Source organism: Lissotriton vulgaris, chromosome 11 (assembly GCF_964263255.1).
Source record: "Lissotriton vulgaris chromosome 11, aLisVul1.2, whole genome shotgun sequence".
Classification (NCBI taxonomy): Eukaryota; Metazoa; Chordata; class Amphibia; order Caudata; family Salamandridae; genus Lissotriton; species Lissotriton vulgaris.
In genome coordinates, this window is record NC_141699.1 from 787,885,572 (window position 1) to 787,898,330 (window position 12,759).

Consider the following 12,759-nt stretch of genomic DNA (forward strand, 5'->3'; position numbering starts at 1 on the left):
TTGCTGCCGAACTCGCGCCTGCTGCAATCTCAGCCACCGGAACCTGTGGGGGAACAGAAGATGGTGCCTTCGCAGCCTCTCTAGATTCCCGCAGTTGTCTCATTACTGCCCTGGCGTCGTCAGCCGTGGTGCCCTCGCTATCTTTTCCCAACCACGCTGCTAGTTGTGCCGCCAACTCGGGAGGCATATCCTCTCCGTTCACGGGGGTGACTACCCCGGGGATCGGATGCCCCTCCTTCGGAACCGGGATAGGCTCCTCTATCGGTGTATCGGGAACCGGGGCCTCCCCCCCAGGTGCCCCCCTCTTGGACCTCTTGCCTCTCCCGCTAGGGACTACTCCCGGCAATGCTGGTCCGATGATTCGCTTCGGACCTCCCTCCCCGTTCTTTACCGCCATCTGCTTCTTCAACTCGGCTACCTCCTTTATGAGCATGTGGAGCATCTGATCGGTCCCGACCCGCTTTCCGACCTTCTTGCCCGGCATTCTCACACGAGGATATCTGTAAAACAAAAACAAAATTACAACGCTCAAAATTGGCTCTTCGTTCCGTCTCGAGCTCACGTGCAGCGGGGAGGTGCAGCTTCAGAGCACAGGAACAAGAGGATGCTTTCTTGGCTTGTTGCTCCTTTTATCCGTCTTCGGGCGGGCGTAAACCCGCCTCCGCCGGCCTCCCTGGGCGTGGCCGGCCGCGTCAGTGTCTAGGACAACCCACTCCAGGGCGGGAAAAGGCGCGCCCAGGCTACGCCGCTTCGGGCATACCAGCCGAGACTCGCCTCCCGCCCAAGATGGCCTCCCGGGGGGATCGGGGTACTCCACCATACGTTCGGGGGGACCGAATGGTCGCCCCTTTCCATTCTGCAAGTGGTACACGAGACCTCTATCGAAAGGGTATTACAAGAAAGAGAAAGAGAAGCTTTAAATAAACAGAGAAGTGAATTAATTCAGAAAATTTCTCAATTACATATAAGTCCTGAGGCTTTGACAATTCCAGTGACTATTGGCCCAGTTGTTCCTTTGTACGGAGATAAGCAAGCTAGTCCAAAAGCTCCAGTTATAGCTACATCAGTAGTACAGCCAAGAAAAGAACCACTGATAATAGATGATCATCAAGCAAGTGAATGTGAATCAGTAATATCCTTAATGGATTTACCGATAAGGAAACCTGAAGGTGGTTCAATGAGGAAAACCACTCCTTTAACCTCGAGAGAAGTACAGATGGAGACTTCTTCAGGTACGAGAAGTGCCACTGTAGTAACTCCTGAAGAAATAGACAGATGGACACGAGAAATAGAGAGACCAAAGACACAGCCTAAGCCATTAGATATATATAAATTGAGGATTGAAATAGAAGAAATGATGGCTGGGAATGTGTGATTGGAGAGAATAAATATCCTTAGTGAAGATGAATTACTTTTTATTTGCAAAAGTATCACTATAAATACAAAGGTGTTTCATGAGAAATTAATGGACACTGCAGCTAGCATGGGAATCGACATTGGTAAATCTAAAGTATTGCAGAAACCCTACTGAGTAGAATTCTCTGATAAAGGCTTAGAAAACATGAATGTGTCAGGGAAAAAGGTTCAAATAAGAGAGCTGATGACATTAATGCAAAAATGGGGAGAACTAGAGAAATGGAAAGCAAGATGGGCAATGAAAAAGGAAGAAATTTGATCAAGACAAATGACTTCAGAATATGTTTTGAAAGAATCAGACAAAGTGTAAAAATTATGTCCCATGCGAGAGGTACCAGGTGGAGGCTATGTTCATGTTCCATGGTCCAGACAGGATATTTTGTCATTTACGAATGATTTCCCAAAACTTCGAGAAAAACCTGTAGAGTGGTACAGACAGGTTGATAGATTTGTAAAAGTGTCAAAGTGTTTTTTGAAAGACTTAGATGGCTTATTTGACATTGTAGTCCCCGTAGATTTGTGGACAGAATGCAAAGTAGCTGTTGATTGGCCTAGTGATGAGTACCCAAGAGACCCAAAGAGAGGGGCACCTTCCGAGGATGTGATGGAGAAATACAATCAGGTAATACTGTACCTTAAGGGAAAGGTGCCTGCCAAAGAGACAGACTGGATGAAAATAGATAGAACTACTCAGAATAAAGACGAATCAGTGCATTTATATTATGAACATCTATTACAGACCTTTAAATAATACAGCCGATTAGACAACATTGACATGAAAGACATGACACATTTTATCTATCGATTTGTGCTAGGATTTAGACCAGAAATGTCACAATGGATTAAAGACAATAACATTTGTTGGCAAGCTAAGCCCATAGATGAGGTCCTTAAATATGCAAAATATTGTGAAGATGAGCTAGAAAACAAACGGAAATAGTTGAAAGAAAAAGTTATGTTGGCACAAGTAAAATTAGCAGAGCAACAGGAACAACAGTTAAATCAGATGACTACTAATCAGAATAAGGGCGATGGAAGTGGGGAAAGGCCCAGGGGAAAATTCAATAGGGAGGATTCAAAAAAGAAGTTCCCCGGTCACGGATGTGGCAAGTTGGGACACTGGAAGGACGAGTGTAAGGCTGTGCAGAATGGTCATGTGCAAAATAATGATTTAAATCCACAGACGCAGAATGAGGTGCCATGGAAGACCCAAAAGCAGGTAATACAGAATCAGATACCCCCGGCGCCTATGCCAAATTATAGGAGCAAAGCACAACAGAGTGTAGATACTTCAAATTGGGAAGGAAGGGAAAAGAGAGATGCATCAACATCACAATTTCTTTTGAATGACACTTTCTTTTGTTAAGAACCTTACTGACGGTGCCTGAGGGGGGAGGACGAGGAGTGCGTGCTTGGTGCCTCCTTGCCGGTAGACCAGTCAGGGCCATATATTGAAGGAAAGGTTGAAGGAAATGTCACCTTTCTGTTGGACACTGGTGCTACCCGTTCTACTGTGAGAACAGCAGACGTTCCAAACCTACCCCTCTCGGGAGAAGCGATCCAGGTAGTGGGAGTTTCTAATAAAATAATTAGTACCCCAGTCACAGAACCAATGGAAGTAAAAATAGGGAATTTTAAAGAAATGCATAGATTCGTAGTCTGTGACTCAAGTCCTGTAAATTTGCTAGGACGAGATTTGTTGTGCAAAATGAACTGCACCATCTTCTGCACTCCAAATGGCGTTGAAATTCAACCCCAGACGAAGACGGAGTTTACAAATTAATGTTAGCAAGACCAGAGACAAAAATTGCAAGAATGACAATAAAATACTTACCAGAAGAACTGCAACAGACGGTAAATCCAGAGGTATGGGATTTTACTGGAAAGGATGTAGAATTAAAGGCCAATGTTGACCCAATAAAAGTGACCATAAAAGAAGACGCAGTCTACCCAAATACTCGACAGTACAAAATGAGTGCAGAAATAAAGGCAGATGTTGCAGTAGAAATAAAGCGTTTGGTGGAAGCAGGCATTTTGCAAGAACTAATGAGCAGTCCATGTAACTCTCCCATAATTGGTATAAAGAAACCGAGTGGTAAGTACAGAGTTGTATAAGACCGTAGAAAGGTTAATAAGATCGTTGTCCCTTGCTGTCCAGTCGTGCCAAATCCTGCAGTGATTCTGTACCAGATACCGTGGGAAGCTGGATGGTTTACTGTCATTGACCTATGCCACGCATTTTTCTCGATCCCATTTCACCCAGATAGCAAATTTCTTTTCTCATTTGAGTTCCACAGTCATGTCTATGTCTGGAATCGTGTCCCTCAAGGGTACATAGAAAGTCCCTCGATTTTCTATCAGATTTTGAAAAAGTGCCTTGAGTCATTAGTACTACCTGGACAGTCAGTCTTGGTTCAGTATATAGATGACCTCTCGTGGCCTCCAAATCACGAAAAGACTGTGTTGTTGATACCATTGCCTTACTGAATCATCTGGGTGAAGGAGGACATAAAGTGTCCACAGAGAAATTGCAATTTTGTGCTACCTCAGTTAAATATCTGGGGCATCAGATAGAGAGAGGTGTCAGAAAAGTTACCACAGAAAGAATTAGGATAATCAAAAACATGGATTTGCCAAAACACAAAAAGAGATCAGAATGTTTCTTGGAGTTGTAGGATATTGCAGGCAATGGATTGTGGGATTTGCAGTCCTTGCAAAACCTCTGATACAAATGACAAAGAAAAGAGCCAAAGACCCAGTAGAATGGGATGACGAAAGCATGACTGCTTTTGTTAATTTACGAGACTGCCTGTGCACAGCTCCAGCATTGGGAATGCCTGACTATTCGAAAGATTTTGCACTTTTTTGTGACACACGAGATAATTTTGCACTTTCAGTTTTGACTCAGATTCATGGACTAGTACGAGTTCATGTGGTATATTTTTAGACCCAGTGGCAGCTGCATTGCCTTGATGTCTGAAAGCAGTAACTGCAACTAGAATGAGCCTTGATCAGAGTGAATCTATCAATATGGGACATCCTGTAACTGTGTATGTTCCACATGCAGTTGTAATCTTGCTAACCAGGACTAAGACTCAGTATCTCACACCTAGTCGGCTGACTAAGTACAAGAGAATTCTTGTAGGTGCAGGAAATGTAACCATTGCGAGATGTAATATTTTGAACCCAGCAACCCTACTGCCTAATTCATATAGGGCAGAACTTAAGGAAGAAGTTGAGCATGACTGCATTGATCTGACTGAGTACAGCACAAAGCCGAGACCAGACATAAGAGAGGAACCCTTAATTGAGTCAGACTACGAGCTATTTGTTGATGGCTCCTGCATGAGACATGAGGAAGGAGGTTGAGCGCTGACTGCGCAGTGTGTACCTTGGGAGGTCCAGTGGAAGCATCCTATTTGCCTGGAGTCAAGTCTGCACAAGTAGCCGAATTGGTTGCCCTGGCAAAGGCCTGTAAACCTGGGAAAAATTGGAAAGTAACCATATTCACTGACAGCCTTCTTCAGGTACTCCAATCAGAAATGGTCAATATGTGAAAGATTTACTGTAAGCAATCCAGTTGCCAAAAGAAGTCGCTGTGGTCATGTGTGCTGCTCACAAATCTGGCAATGACAAGGTGACAGCTGGTTATCGATATGTTGACCAGTTAGCCCAACATTGCGCAAAATACAAAATGGCTGTTAACAAAAAGGTTGAGGTGGGCGGAACTAGCTGCCAACTTATGTTACTGGATATCGGAAGAAGTGAGAGATTTGCAGAATGCAGCAGAACCTAAAGAAAAGGAACAATGGAGTAAATTAGGGTGTCAGAGAAGGGCTGAAGATGGTGTCATTGTTTACCTTGACGAAACAGTAGTGTTACCAAACTGTCTGCTTGCTCCTATGGCTAGGGTGATTCATGGACATTCACATTTGGGAAGAGAGGCTATGATATGTCTGTTCAGGCGAACATGGTTTAATGCGAAATTCAGGAACATAGCAGAGGCACTTTGCCAGAGGTGCTTGATTTGTCAGCAAATGAACCCAGAGAAGAAAACAGTGGTATTACCAGGAAAGATTGGAATGGCAGAAGGTCCTTTTATTCGACTACAGTTTGACTTCATTCAGTTACCCCCTTGCCGAGGACTAAAATATGTACTTGTCATTGTCTGCCTGTTTTCAAAATGGGTGGAAGCTTACCCTGCACGAAAAAACTATAGCATCACTGTGACTAAGCTTTTACTTATCCCACGGTTCGGTTTTCCAGTAACAATTGAATCAGACAGAGGAAAACATTTTAACAGTGAAATAATGGGTCTAATTTGTGAAGCATTCAAAATTAAGCAAAAAATTGCACTATGCATATCACCCACAAGCTTCTGGAGTGGTAGAACAATTGAATGGCACTATCAAGTCAAGTTTGGGAAAGATGTATGAGTCAACTCGATTAGAGTGGCCAGATGCTCTGCCACTTGTTCTGATGAGACTTAGAAGTATTCCAGACCGGAACACAGGCTTAAGGCCCCATGAAATACTGATGGGAAGAGCAATGCGACAAGCATGGGTGCTAGGACACAAACTGCTAAACATATCTGATGATTTAGTACTGGAATACTGCAAAGAACTGGCTGACCAAGTACATTCTATCTCTCGCCAGATTGGGGAAGACGATGTTGCCAGACCAGCAACTCCAGCACATGACCTAAACCCAGGGGATTGGGTAGTGATAAAGAAACATACTCGAAAATCTTGCCTCGCACCTAGGTGGGGTAAACCACGTCAAGTGATTCTGGTTACCGCCACAGCTGTAAAGTGTGCAGGAGTTCCACCCTGGATCCATGCCAGTCACACGAAGAAGGTGACAGAAGCGTATGAAACTGAGGCTGAAGGTTGCGCAGCTGAAGGGTCCCAAGATATCGATCCTGAAGTAGCTGAAGAAGAACAACCGAGCACCAGTCAAGATTATTGGATTCGACATACCTGCAGAATATGTGCGAACAAGGAGTTAAACCTATCTAGACAGACAGAGTGACAGCGAGGATGAGACAGGTATAGAAAAAGATACTCAGATCATCGAAATCCATGTCAAAAGTTATTCTGAGGAGGACCAGATAAGGAAAGATCAAGCAATAGACACTCCACCCAGAACTCCTAAATCTGTAAAGGGACAGATATAAATTAGGGCGAAAGCTCAAGCAGTAGAAGAGCTTGAGCAGGACCAGGTAGGAATAGACAATTGTGTTCAGCACGAAGAAAGTAAAAAAAATAAAAGTCAAATCCAACAGATTCCTGAACAAGGCCAGCTTAGTGACCAGGCAGAAGAAACAGAAATAAGACCTAGATCTAGTCAGATAGAGAGGGAAGAAGAAGCAAGTACTGAAACCAATGTGCCACAACTGAGCGGAAATAAAAGTGCATTCGAAGAGGGCCAAAGCACAGTGCCAGTTAATAGACTCAGAAAAGGAGACAAATGGCCTAGATGGTAATCAGACATAATATCGAAAAAATAATATCGACAAGACATATTATTGAAGTTTTAATATCGAAGGTAGATAATATAGAAATATAAAAATATCGAATACAAAAATATCGTAATCAGTAAGTATAATTAAATATCGAAAGCAAGAATATCGAGAGACAAAATATCGACTGTAAAAAATATCGTTTTATAGTAAAAGAATAAAAAATTAAGTAGTAAAAAAATGTAATGATATTTATAAAAAGTATTATCAAAAATTGGTAAAAAAATAAATAAAAATAAATATAATTAATAAAATAATTATTAAAAATACATATCTAGTTTTAGGAGCGGGTTATTGGGTTTATAGGGGATAAGGGTGGGGAGTGTTTTAAAATATATGTAATAAAAATATAAAAATAAAAAAAATATTAAATATTTTTATAATATTTTTTAATATATCTGGTAGTGGTCCCTGCCTTGGAAAAAGTAAGGGATCTTTTCCTTCAATCACCAATCCCTGATAATTTCAGAGTGCTGGGGGATATCCATTCAGAGCTTTGCACCAATCTGGCAGAAGTAATGAACCCAGTGGCCAGGAGGAAAAAGGGAAAGAAAAAGAGAGCCACATGGTTCAATGCTTCTTGTAGAAGTGCAAAGGCTGCCCTTCTAGAGTCCCTAAAAAATCGGGTCACCTCTAGCGAGATCAGGTGCAAAAGGATGGCTTACAAGTCAACCACCCGTAACGCCAAAATAGAATGGGACCAGCATACCTGGTCGGAAATGACGGCTGCCTTGGCATCTCATGATGCCCGCAAATTTTGGCAGATCGTCAAGTATGGTTCAGCTGAACCTATAGCCGCAGTAGATGCTAATATTGCTGCAACAGTATGGGAAGATCATTTCAAATCTTTGTGCAGTGTGCCCGACCCTGGCCAACTAAGGAACCCACTTTATTCACCAGGGCCCCAAACCCAAGAAAGTGTAGCCAAGATGGACGGGTTCACCCTGGGAGAACTCAATAGGGCAATCCTTGATCTCGCGCCCGAAAAGGCGCCTGGTCTGGATAAACTTCCAGGTGACCTCTACAAGCAGGAGGTCAAGATCTGGGCCCCCTATTTGAGTGAGCTGTTCAATGCAATCCTGAACGGCATGGTGATCCCCCCGACTTGGCTGGGGGCAGAGATAGTCCCTATATTCAAGAAGGGTTCGCCTCTGCTCCCACCCAATTACAGGCCAATAAGCCTGATAGATGTTTCCCAGAAACTCTTTACCAGGCTATTATTGGATCGTCTACTGGATTGGATGTCGGACCACGATATTCTGAGTCCATTCCAGGCGGGATTTAGAAAGAAGATCTCCACCATAGACCAGGTCTTCCGGCTTGCCCTCATATACTGGAAAACGGTACAGTTGGAAGGTGGCAGCCTCTACACTGTATTCGTGGACCTGAGGGCGGCCTTCGACCTGGTCCCCCGCAGAAAACTTTGGGAGGTGCTGACCAAATTAGGGGTCCCCGGGGGTCTGCTGGAGATGATCATTCGTCTCCATACCACCAACTATGCCCAGGTGAGGTGTGGAAAGGTGGGGGGGTTGTCAAAGTCAAAGTCAAAAGTAGCTTTATTTCGATTGAATTTACATTCATAAAAAGTACATTTAAAAACAAGTATTTACAACAACTTATAAAAAGTTTTCATTTACTCATTAATTACTAGAGGAAACATAGCACTATGAATCAGAACATTGAGAGATCATTCAAATTCGACTAAACAGTAACACTCTGTACAAAAATGTAATAGCATGTTATTCATTTGAACAAAAATAGAGGCTTAAGGTGCAGTAGCCAGTATTTGGGAATGGATTTTCAAACAGGCTTTAAGGTAGCGAGCTACAGTTTTGGCGGTAAACGGGGAATCTAAATACTGAAGTGCCAAAAGAGCCGGTCTACATCTTCTCAGTCCTAACTGTCGGAGAAGTGGGACTAACCAGCGTTTGCGAGGGGTCTCATAAAAGCTGCAGAAAAAGGTTACATGCAAGGTAGACTGGCGGGTGTGTCCATCACAAGGACAACTGGCTAATTCACGTGACCAATCAGAGGGCACGGGCAGTGTAACCAGACGATAAAATAAATCAAACCGAAATCTGGTTAAAACGTATCTCTCATAATTTGACAGAAAAAAAGACAAATAAGGTTGAATGCCATAGGAGGATTGAATCGTCATTAGATGAACGTTTGTCTGTTTACCAAGTTCTGAACACAAACGTAAGTCTCTTAAATGGGCGACACACAGATTCTTCAAAGTTTTTCTTGGTATAGCCAATAGTGAGACAGGGTTGGTAAAAAATGCAGGGCAATTCAAATCATTCAAGAATTTAAAAACATATAAAAGCCAGGGGATCTTTTTCCAATAGGTCAATGTAAGACAATCAGATATTAGTGACCTAGTAAGGAGACATTGCTCCTGGGTCCATATACGATGCCAAAGGAGAATCGGCTGGTATCTAATGATGTCAGTTAGATACTCCCAACCGAGCTCCAAATGGGTACCGTAAGTAGAGGCGCTTCGGGGAAGGGCTAGTATGTATTTCAGAAAGTCGTTTTCAATGATTTGAAGCTCACTAGTGGGCGTGTAGCCCCATACACCCGCTCCATAAGTGGCCACGCTCATACATTTAGCTTGGTAGATCTTTAAAATTACGGCAGGGGCGGGCTTGCCCAGCTTCCTTGAAAACGAAGTCAACGCCGATGTAGTGCGTTGAAACTGCAATTTCTTACTAGAAGTGGCAGGTTTCCACAACAGATGGTTATCAATAAGAATCCCTAGATATGGATATGTATTAGCATTTTCTAACCTGGTCTTCCCAATAAAGAGAGATTTACATTTTTGAGCTTTCTTGCCAATATTCATAACGAAAGTCTTGGACTTATTTACTTTAAGTCCAAGAGAAAGCATGTATTGGCAGTACTTGTCTAGTTGAATCTGGAGTTGGTTGGGTGTCCTTGCTAAAATGACAGAATCATCTGCATATAGTAATGCAGGGATTGGCCGGGTGTTTATGCAGGGGAGATCTTTGCTGTCAACTAGCATCGCTTGCTCCAGCCCGTTTGTGTAGATGTTAAATAAGAATGGAGCAAGGACGCACCCCTGCCTAACGCCTTTTACAATGTCAAATGATTCCGAAAGCTCCCCTTTGATGCCATATCTCACACAAGCTTTTGCATCCGAGTATAGCTCTCGGAGAAATTTCAGGAGTGCAGGCTCTATACCCAATTTACTCAGGATCTCCCACAGCTTGGAATGAATTACACAGTCAAATGCGGAACTCAGGTCCACATAGACTAGATAGAGATTACCGCCTTTGGCCCAGGCATACTTGCCCATGAGCAAAGTCAGGTTTAAAGCCTGTTCAACAGTGCCCAATCCCTCCTGGAAACCAAACTGTAAGTCGGTTAAGATCTTATTCTCTGTGGCCCAGTCCCGGAGATGCTCCAGAATTAGTCTACCGGCGACCTTGCCCAGGGAGTCCAAGAGAGAAATGGGCCTGTAGCAGGCTGGATTGTCGCGTTCTCCCTTTTTAAAAATGGGTAGAAGCACAGAAGTGGACCAAGAATCAATAAGGCCTATCTGAGTTACTGCGGACATGACCTGCGTAACAATTGGGGACCATAGGTCTAAATTGCTCACAAAAATGTCTAATGGAACCCCATCGGGGCCCGGGGCTTTACCGGTCTTTGAGGAGGTCAGCGCAGCAGTCACCTCCGCTAGGTCGAAGTGGAGGTCAATAGGATAGATATTATTGCTTGTAGAAGCTGCCTCCTCTAATCTAGAAATCAACAAAACCATTTGCCAGTACTGTGCGATTAATGGCTACAAATTACATTTGAAGAGCTCTTAATTGCTCTATCAAGCTGACCACTTTTTCAGTCAATGAAAATTTGAAACAAGAAGCTTCCAAATGATATTTGTTTATTAAATTTGACTTTCAGTTTTAACTATTTATTCAGACTTTGTTTTTTGTTTTTTTAGATATATTTGTCAAAAAGATCATACGATATATACAACACTATACAATCAGTTGGGAGGAGAAACAAGTGAATGGGCAGGGGGAAGGTCAATAAAGCATTTTAGACAACATTTAGACACTAGACTTACAATTAGACACTAGACAACAAAAACATTGAGTAGTACACAAAAGTTGAGGTTGGTAGAGGTTACTGGCGTTATTTTAAGCTATTTACAACAAAGCAACAGTATTTTATCATCGTCCTATATTCAAGTTTTGGCTTTTCTTCAAAACAAATGAAAAAGTATATCTTTCTTTTTATCGCTCAATGAGATAATCAATATTCTGATGAAGCTTTACAAAATTCAGCTCATTTATCACCAACGATTGGCCGCAACATAGTACAGAACAACCACTATAGTGGCGCCAACATTCAACTACCACCTCAATAGGTCGACGCGTTTCGAATCCTAAATTGATATATAGGATTCTCTTCAGGACCACACAAACTCAATCTGTGGAAAACAAATGAATGAAAACTCTGTCAGTGAAAACGAAAGAAAGACTCTCAACTCACACTTCACATCCATCCACTCTCAGTATATTACCTGTCAATAGTTTGACTGCATTTTAGGCGTGGAGGTATACTGAAAAGAAGTGAAACGGTATGTTTCAGAATTAAAAGGACAATTGATCGTTTTTTAGAAACTGTGTCAAGATCATGTTAGTACTCACAGAATAATATTGTAAAGAATCCCCTTTCAAAGTGTCTCCGGATAGTTGGCTTTTTCAAAATCCAAGGCGGTAAACGAGGGGCGGGCTCGCCTCGTGGTCTCAATCTATGGTAAAAAACAACAACGGATGTAATTATTCCGTTGTATATTCTTGGAGACCTCCAGTACGAGCGGGAGAGCACAGGCATAGCATGCAACTCCGCTCGCGGTTAACTAATAGATCACGGGCGCTGCTTACCTGAGGCTGCGTCTTTCTCCTCCGATCTGGGTCGCGGTCAATGGGAAAACGCGATGCCAGTGGAGCGGAAACGCCTCTATTTACTTCAGGTTGTTTCCGGGTTACAACAGGGGGACTCCTGGGAATTGTAGTTTTGAACAGCCGGAGAGCCCTCCGGCTCTTCATAAGAACCATTCAGGCCGTGTATGTGACACGGAAAAGAGATGCCATAGTTCTAAACAGTGTGTAGGCACTGCCTAATATCCACTTGATCTTATTCTTTATAAACTATATAATTCCGACATTTCGTTTAAGCCTTGCGTGGTTGTATTAAATTTCAAGATTAGCATGGCTTCGCGTTGTCGCAATTTGGCCTCTACATCTCCGCCTCTTGGGTCAGGGTCAATTTTAGAGATAACAGTCCATTTAAGATCGTGTTCCCCGTGAAGCTGGTCAATCAATGTTGGACTAGTGGGGCAGTGACCACTTTCCTCTTTATACGTGATTATGCTGGGACATCCTTTGTCTTATTTCCTGACTTGTTTTTCCTATGTACAGCTTGTCGCATGGACATAGGATCCCGTACACCACATTTTTTGATTTACAATTCGTAAACTGTTCATGCTTCCAGGATATTCCTGAATGCTGGAATAGATCCCCTTCCTGAGTGGAAGCACAGCATAGGCATGTGCCACATTTGTGGTGGCCTTTAATAGTGGCAAGTTAACATAGTCTCTTACTGTCAATGATTTTGGTTTAGGGATTGCTGCCCTAACAATGTAGTTCGCGATACTTTTATCTTTTTTGAAAGCAAATAAAGGGTATTGCAAAAATTGAGTATTTAGATCTTTAATCAAGTGCCAATTCTGGTGGATCAGCTTTTTTAGGAAATTTGATGAAGGACAATATGTTGACACGCAAACAATCCGT